The 9,303-nt window shown below is 35.3% G+C and overlaps 1 long non-coding RNA gene across 1 annotated transcript; it reads right to left on the reverse strand.

Moving 5' to 3' along the window:
- Positions 1 to 334: 334 nt before the first annotated feature.
- On the reverse strand, positions 335 to 4,817 carry LOC113536653 (uncharacterized). Its single transcript, XR_003403692.3, has 2 exons — positions 4,465 to 4,817; positions 335 to 806 (listed from the first exon to the last, which is right to left on the reverse strand). It is a non-coding gene; the product is annotated as an uncharacterized LOC113536653 (long non-coding RNA).
- Between the last annotated feature and the right edge of the window lie 4,486 nt (positions 4,818 to 9,303).

The following is a 9,303-nucleotide window of genomic DNA, read 5'->3' on the forward strand; positions in this document are numbered from 1 at the left end:
TCCCAGAGCTATTATGTTAAATCTTATATGCCATAGTTGTAGATTGGCATCCTGGACATCCATAATGCATAGCACACAGGTACTTTACACCAAATCACTTTATAATTCAAACAGTAGTCTTCTACTTAAAACACCTGCATCATCATATCACTATTAAATCAACAATTAATTAATTATGGACAGTACCATGGCAGTGATGATCTCTAAATGTGTACTAGGGAATGAATCCTTCATGTGGGACCACAGGTCTTGCTTTTAAATCCGCATATGTTTATGAATTAACTGCTACTGAAGTACATATTCCAAAAATACAAATACATCAGCTCTAAAGTGACACATTTAATGATTTGTTTTATTGTGCTCAAATGAAACAGAATAACAAATTGAATTTTAAAAAAATCATGAAAACAGGCAGTCTATTTAAGCAGCCACATTATCTCAGGTAGTTTTAATTCACTTCTCAGCATATTATAAATACATTTACAGCCTTTTGAGGAAAGTAATATGATATGTCTTCAACTAAAAATAAGACAATATCACATTGATGCAAATCTAAGAAAACATATACACTCTTACAGTTACAGTTTTATAAAACATCGAAATGATATGCCTATTCATACAATTAGTAAAATAATTATTTGCTTAGGTGCATTACAATTCTATGTACTGTATGTATTATAAATGGGAATAATTAGCCTAAAAGAGATTTATCTACAATAAATGAAGCAGCTCTTGTTGTCAGTGGATATCTTCTGGTTGAGTAAATAAAGTTACAGCACACTGCAATCAGGCTTGCCTTAGAGAACCTGCAAGTAAAATAGATACTAATAATGGAAAAAAAATTTAATTTCAAATGTGAATTTTGAAATCTCCCAGTGGCTATTGGAGCAAACATATAATACATTAGCTAAAGCACTAGTGGCAAATTGACATAGACGAGGTATAGAACCAAACAAAATGTTGCATCATTTACAGACATACATATTTTTTTCTGAATTATAATAAATGTGGACCTACATTTGCAAGTTAATAAAAGAAATAACTGATAAAGCATTTCCAGGGTGCAGTAAGGAAAAAGGGTTCCTTTTGTCCTTGAGCACCTGAGATGTAATTTTGTCCTCTTAACAGTGTCTTTAACTGAAATTGGGGTTTATACGTGTATTTATAGAGAAGTCAGTATGAAATGTTAATCGTTTATAGCCTAGATTTAGAAAAGAAATGTAGTCTATTTTTATAAACATTTCTAAAAAGTATACAGGTTGTCAAGGTATCTGATGTTTTTTTTACAGTGTTAAACTTACATTAATGTATAACTACTTATTGGTTTATGTTATATTTCTATTTATATTTATGTTATACTTTTGTATAACTTGTTGACCATAAAATTGCAGAATCCACTCTACTCTTTTATAATTGCAAATAAAAAAAAAACTAAAAAAATTATTTTTTAAACATAAATTAATTTATGTTGTCAATGTTATTTCTGTTAAATCGGAGCTCTCTTTGATCTATGCGAGTGACGATGGTTGCTATGGTCACCTGGGCACCAGACCACGCCCCCTGACAACCCCGACATTCTCAATATTACTAAAATTAATACTAATATTGAGTAAAATTAGTTCATAAAACAAAAACTAATGCTTATAATAAGAAGCAACATTTAGGCTACTTGATTCTGCCTGAAAGGTCCATTTTTTTTTCTAGAAGGACCCATAGATCCCAATTTAGGTAGGCTATGTAAAATCTACCATTTTTTAAGGTCTCACATTAACTGCATCTCAAGTAGATTCGATTAAATAAAGAGGATACACCCAGTAGGCCTAAATACAATGCTCAAATGCAGATAATTATTCTAACTGTGCTGTTAAATAACTGAAACATGCACTTGCTTTCGTGAGCAAAAGTAATGGATATGGATTCGATATGGATTTATATTAATTGGAATAAGATGCTGTCAGAGGAAGCTAGCAGTGTGTGAGTTTGATTTGATCGCCAGTCTCTGGAGGGTCGGCCAGGGTCAGAGGTGATGATCAGGGTTCAAGTGGGCTGTCCGGCTATTCCCTAATGACTAATCTGACGAGCTACTTTAACAGGAAATGACACGATCTTCCTCGTGATGTCATATTAGTTCATGTTAAAAATCGACACGTGCAATAATCGAGGCTTAGGTCTGTTTCCGAGTTTAAGACATAATCCTCATATATCATGGGCCTATAGAGATAAATCCATTCTTCACACAAGGGCACCCTGTAAAGCTTTATTTAATTTAAACCTGTCACATTTTGCGCAATACATTTCAAATTGTCCTAATTCTATTTATTTCGGAACAAATTCTGCAGTTATTTATTAGAGCATAAGATTTGAAATGAAACTCATACAGCCTGTGTGTGTGAATGCTGTTGGCTTGTGCAGCTGATTATATATGAGAGCTGCTCTGCGTGTGGCACTGGACCATCATTTGTATTCAGTCTTAGATTCTGGTCAGATTTTCTGCTTGTCATAAGAGAGATAAATAGCTTCTATTGTACTAAAAAAGCGTTCAGGGTCCATTTATTAAAAATAGCACAGAAGTTAATCGTCTAGGAAGAACTAAACATTAGTCCATTATGTTTCGTGTTATGACGAGGTTCTGATTGGCAAAGATGACTAAATGAACAAAAGACAAAACAGCCAGCTCATGTCCCAGATTAAAACATTGGAATGCTGTACCTCTTTTCTGATTCACCAAGAGACGCCTTCATTTTTTTTTTTTTTTTTGGAAAATTTTGGTTAAAAATTCCTGAGTGTTTCTGAAATCAACTGAAATATTAATCTTGTAATAAGCTTTAGCCTAGTGAAGCATAAATGGATGGCATTCATGGAGGTAGGCCTACACCAGAGGTTTTATGCAGCAACCTTTATTTGTGACTATAGTGACAACAACCTGTCAGAAAATTAAGAAATAAAAGAATTGGCACCGCTAGCCGGTTGGTAATAAATAGCCGTTAAATCTCAGAGTGATTGTGATTCAGGGCGCAAATTAGCTACAGAACTGCTTGTCTGGAGAACCAAGGCATCATTGTGCCATCATTTATATCTTCCAAATCAGTAAGCATTAGAGGTTGTGCTATATGTTAGCATAAGAATAGAAACGGGTCCTGTGAACTTCCGCGACCTCCTGACTCTCTTTTTCCCTACGATGAATAGCACCACTTTGAGACTCCCCAGCCTCTCTCCAACAAGCTTGAACCATGCCTAAATTCTTAATTATGGTAATTTAATATATCTTAAGCCCCCGACCGCCTTTATTCTCGTCTATCCACAGTTTGTTTTAGGCATTCATGCCACCTTAGAACATCATTAAAGCCTCTTCTTTGGCATAACCTAATAAACCGTGCTTCCATATTGCTATAAAAATGGAACCATATAAATATCAAATATGATGATAGGCCTTAAATACAATAAATTAGTTTTCAAAATTTAAAACAAACAACACAAAACAATTCTTTGCGAATTCATTATAAAACCGTTGTTTCATAAATTTCATAAATGGTTTATATTTAACCAGGAGTTGGTGTTTCCAAGTACTGCATCGAATCGAGGTCAAGTCAATAAGATAATCATAGGATGAAAAAGGAAATATCGTATCATAACAATGTGCCTGCTTTTGCCAGACAGGATGATCTGAAATTTCCATCGCAGCAAATTTTCAAAAACACCAAAAAATTATATATAACATTTAGGCTACAACCAAAAACAGCAAAATATATAACAGTCCACACTTGTGCATTAGAGGACGGATCAGGCAACAACGAGCAAAATACATTATCCTACTGCAAAGATAAAAATGTGCCATTTCGACTCTGATGCCTAATACCTAAACTAATCATCTTTATAGCTAGACATGCACTTGATAGTGATGCAAAAACGGCATGGCAATACATGTTTTGATGAGTGTGATGAGATTTTCGGTTCTCAGATGTTACTGCATTTTAAGTTGCACGATTAAACGATACAATTATATATATATATATATATATATATATATATATATATATATATATATATATATATCATGGCATCATCATGGCATCATGGCAAACCAGCCCAAATCTGTGCACCTGCAGAAGCACATTGTGCATCTGTACACTGCACAATACAATCACAAGCAGCCCCTCCTCTGCTGTCTGTAGCGCTCATGCAAAGCAGACTTGAGGGAAAAAGGCGACATCTCTGGGCAGAAACACGAAGCAAATTCACAGAGAGCTTTAGTAACACCCGAAGTTCCGTGATAGAAAACAAAGCGATTAATAATATACGTTAACAGGCTTAACAAAAGGGAGAAGGCCGCCATATTTAAATGGTGCCCTACCCTATTAAATAGTGTAGGCCTATTTCAAAATATCACATCTACGGAATGAAATAATATTTAGTAAAATATAAGGAAAAGTCCAAATATAACCCCGATTTTAGTCATTTTCCTACCCCAGGATTGATGTACGCCTCCATCTAGGGCGCATTCGTTGGTGGGCAGACTGAAACTGAGCACATCAGGGCATTAAACAACATTAATTATGGCGGCGAGATAATTTATGCATAAGCTAATTGAGGGTGATGTAACACTGCGCGCGCTGTATCGCGAGAGCAAAGAGATGAACGCCGCGCTTCCTTTTCAGTACAATTGCCCTTAAAGACACACATACACGCAATCACACGTACAAGCGTACACATTTATAAGATACGTTTGCAATGTTGCCATCATTTCGTAAATTTCAATTAACCTTAGATTTAAATATTTAACTAGAATAAACCTGCCCCCTCTAATCGCCTTTGGGTGGAACCCGTAGCCTATAGGCCTGCTTGTGCACAGATAGCCTTTGTTATTTATACTAAAGATTTCTATTACATTTAAAGGAAGGCTTAACTTTTTAACCTTTCATACTGTACAAATAAGCCTAAACATTTAACCCAGAGTACATGTAACCTTATAATTTCATCTTAACCCATGGGTTGCATGCCATATTTTCCCTCTTTAATGAACGTAATTACCCCATCAGCCCTGCTCCAGATAATGCAACACATGGCAAATGAAAGTCTAAGCCAGGCCTACTAACAATAGGACACACCGAGCAAAATAGCTTGAAGTGCCCTTGATTATTTTTTTCATGGCTATTTTTTTTTTTTTGACAACTTAGAGTCTTAAATGTTAAGTATAAAATATTTAAACCTAAAATAATGTTTCTCTTTATTGTTAGTCTAGCTTAAAAATAAAGACATAGGTCTGTGTATATCTGTGCAAAAAAAAAAAAGCATTTTCTATATTATCATCACAGTTAAAGTACACATTAATGACAAGCAAATCTTATTAATTTACAGTTATATATAGGCTATGTAACCAGTCTAATGTCTCCACCTGCATGTGGAGAACATTTACAGATTATAGGTTACATAGGCTATATAGGTTAGTCTATTAAGCATTAGAAAATTTTAACATGTAAGATTATATATTATATACAGCAGATCAGCACTCTCCCCTGCGGATTCTAACAAACGAGAGCGAATCATATGAAACTTATAGGATCACTCACTTAGCCTGAAGCATTCAGCCGTTCAGGAGTTGGCTCGTGAGGATTTCTTTTAATGAACTGAATTAAATTCTCAGTCGTGGAACATACTGACATAAACCACATTTTTTTTTCTCTGGAAATAAATGGCAGGATATTTAAGCGGGTCACTTAAATATACAGAAAGCGATCAAATCAAAATCATGACTTTTTTAGGGTTTTTTTTTTTTTTTTTTTTTAGATTTTCAGTTATGCATTCACAGGAGTAGCCTAATGGCAGCATGTATGAAAGTTATGAATGGTTATGGTCAGCACTCTCAGCTTCAGTAACCCTCTCCTTTTTTACGAAATAAGGATTTCTATACGAATCTGACGTTTAATTTCAAAGGGAATTTTTGCTTTTACATAAACACATACGTGCATGCATGCATGCATACATACATACTCTAGAAAATAGTGCTCTTAATTTCATGCATGCATTATCAATAGCCTGTAAGTCTTTGTTTCATGAGCGTGCGTGCACTCTCTCTCTCTCTCTCTCTCTCTCTCTCCTACATACACACACACACGCACGCGCGCACACACACACACACACACACACACACACCCTGCTATAGGCTATCTAAGAAAACGTGCGGTCGCAGGCATTTTATTTTATTTAACTATTAATTATCCTATGCTGATCTGACTTTATCCAGCTGATCAAACAAATGTATATAATGTATTTAATGACTCTCTGAAACTACTGCAAGCTTAATGAAAGAACAAGTCACCTGAAGTAATAATAATAATAATAATAATAATAATAATAATAATAATAATAGTCCTAACTTTTATAATTGATGAATTGCATAATAGATTTAATAGGCAAAATGTTTATAGTCTCACTAGAATCTTACTCTCTACATTTCTGAGAAGATTTTAGTGCAACAGTAGTGCAGATTATAATGATAGGAAATGAATAAAAAATTACGCACTCTTCATTTACAGAATAGCAGTTTAACTGAAATGTACTCTCTCTCTCTCTCTCTCTCTCTCTCTCTCTCTCTCTCTCTCTCTCTCTCTCTCTCTCTCTCTCTGTGTGTGTGTGTGTGTGTGTTTCTTAGTAAAAAAATAAAGCCTCGCCTAACTCCCCGAATGAGATCCTTTCCTGTGTTTTCCATCCTTCACACCAGAAACGAATGGGAATAGCTTTTAAAGAAAATCAGAATAAAGTCTGATATCTTTTCCCTCACAAAAATAAAGACCTGTAACCTGAGACATGGTCAGGCTATAGATGGAATTGACAACGGCTCAAACAGAAAAAGATTAATAATCAAGTGTTTATTTACTTAAACTCAAATCTAAAAGCATCACCTACTGTAACATGCAACAAAATATCTCATACTTAAGGATTATTATCCAACTTCTACATGGAAAAGAATGCTAAATTATTATATTAAGCTCATATTACGTTATGAGAGTGAAGATTGGAGTCTTGGAGGTGGAAACATTATAATATCAATAATCATTTACACCACAGGGCTGTTGAAGTCTCTGTAAAGTTATGAATCTGACAGTAGTTCCGGCTGTAATTCAAATCACAGGTTTATATTAATGCGCTCATTCTAATACTTTATCACTTCTGTAGTGACAGATCATACCCAGGGACTTGTATGGAGGATGCTGGACATACTGACTAATAATAAACATGGTTTAAAGTAGTGTTTTTATTTAACAAAGAAAAACATATAGCAGTTGATACAGTGAAGCTTTCTGTAAGCAGATGTTCATTTAACATTTATGGAAGGAGTCTAGCATGTCAATGCTTTGTAATGGTCAGTAAGTTTTCTGCCATGGAAATGTAACTATAAAGAGTTAAAAAGTATGAGGATCAGTAATAAATTAAAATTTGTAATTGTTTGAAATTAGTAATACTTTGGGACATGCTGTTATTGGAAAATGACTGATGCGCTTCATGTCAGGCCACATCACTCCACCCTGTCATTGATTACTTTCCTGCCCCACATGCCCTGTCGTGTTTTATTCCTTACTTCTTGCCTGATATAGCTGTACTGAAAGAGTTGAAAGATTTGTGATCCTGCTCTTGCAGGATGTGCTCTAGCCTTAACTTTTGTTTCTCCACTCTTATGTAGTAATGACACCATAACGCTTTATACTTTTTCTTATTCACATGTAAAGCGAATAGGCTTATTAGCACAGCTGTGAGACGTGGCTTTATATGGTAGATGTAGTTAATAAACTAGCCTTTTTAGGATGTCAGTATCAAAGTGACTGCTTATCTGCACCACTCTGCTTGAACACCTGCTTAGTTATCAGCTAATTAACTAATTTTCCTGATTTGAAGTGGCTGTGTTGGGAGCATGGAAAACACTAAAATGTGCAGGACAGTGGGTACTCCAGGACCAGATTTGGGAACCTAGTGTGCTAGATGAGTACATGTAGTGGAAGCTGTAGGGTTTCATTTAATACTGTGGGATTTTGGATATTGCAAGAACACCTCCTAAACTTTTCCATGTATTTTAATAGATATTCTGAACTGCCCGTGTTTAGTCAGTTACTAAACCTAGACCTTGTTTGCAAAACCCACTCTTAGCCCTTCAGTGGTTCATTTTGGGCATGGAGCGAGGGATGGTGTTTTGCTTCTCTAGGAGAACGAGGGAGCATTAAAAGAAGAGGAAGTCGCACAGTGGATTCATTGTCCTGTAGTCTGTCACAGTCACAGAGAGGTTCAGCATCACTGTTCAGGGTTCGGTGGCTTGCTCAGAATGTTAAAATAGCCTGCCGTCAGGTTTCTTTCACCACGCAGGGAACGTGGTGATTTGTGAACTAGGCTTTTTCTTGCCCCTCTAATGCTTCTTCCTGTGCTGTATTGAGAAAGAAGGGAATGAAACACAGGGAAACACTGGTTGAAAGGTTTGGGCTTTGGCATGGGGGGCATTTGAGGCTTGGGGAGAAAGCCATAACTCTTGTCTCAGTGGGGTGAAACGTTGCCTTGTGCCACCCAGGTGCCTGGCATGCTGGGGCTTTGTCAAGGCGGTAAAGGAGAAAAAAGGTTGGAGAAAGGGGAGATATTAAAAAACCAACAGTTTTACATTGTACTATAAACATGTAACACCTCTGTGGCCTGAGGTGGCCTGAATATTAAGATTAAATACATAATAAGGAAGCTTTAATAAGGACACTTATTCAGACTTAAGCTATAAAACTCCCCTCTACTTCCCTTTATAACTATTTAAGAGATGTCAAACAAACCATGACACACTACTGCCTTTCCTACACCTTTTCTCAGATTTTTCTTATTATAACACCTCTCAGCTCTCTATCTTTCACACATCCACTCTCTTAACTGCTGAGATGTTACTTCAATTCACAGATCTCTATAACAGTTCAGTAAAATAAGTGAAAGAAGTCAGAGCGTGACTGAATACAGACTTTTGTTAGCCAAAACGTATATATCATAATGTGAATGATCTTTTTTCTTTTTCAGACTGCTTAAATAATAATATACTTAATTTATACTATTATAAATAATATATCAGCATTCCATCAATATGAGAAACAGATTCTGAAAGCTGCTGAAACTGTATTGTAGTCAATTATTATAATTCTAAAATATAATTAAATGCTACAATACTTTCTAATACTAGACATTTTAGTTTACTCCAAAAACATTAAGGTTTTAGCACCGGTAAGATTCAAACTCTGAATGTATTACACTTTCAACCTTATATTTAAAAAATATAGACTCTAAAAAACA

This window comes from Pangasianodon hypophthalmus, chromosome 11, assembly GCF_027358585.1.
Source record: "Pangasianodon hypophthalmus isolate fPanHyp1 chromosome 11, fPanHyp1.pri, whole genome shotgun sequence".
Classification (NCBI taxonomy): domain Eukaryota; kingdom Metazoa; phylum Chordata; class Actinopteri; order Siluriformes; family Pangasiidae; genus Pangasianodon; species Pangasianodon hypophthalmus.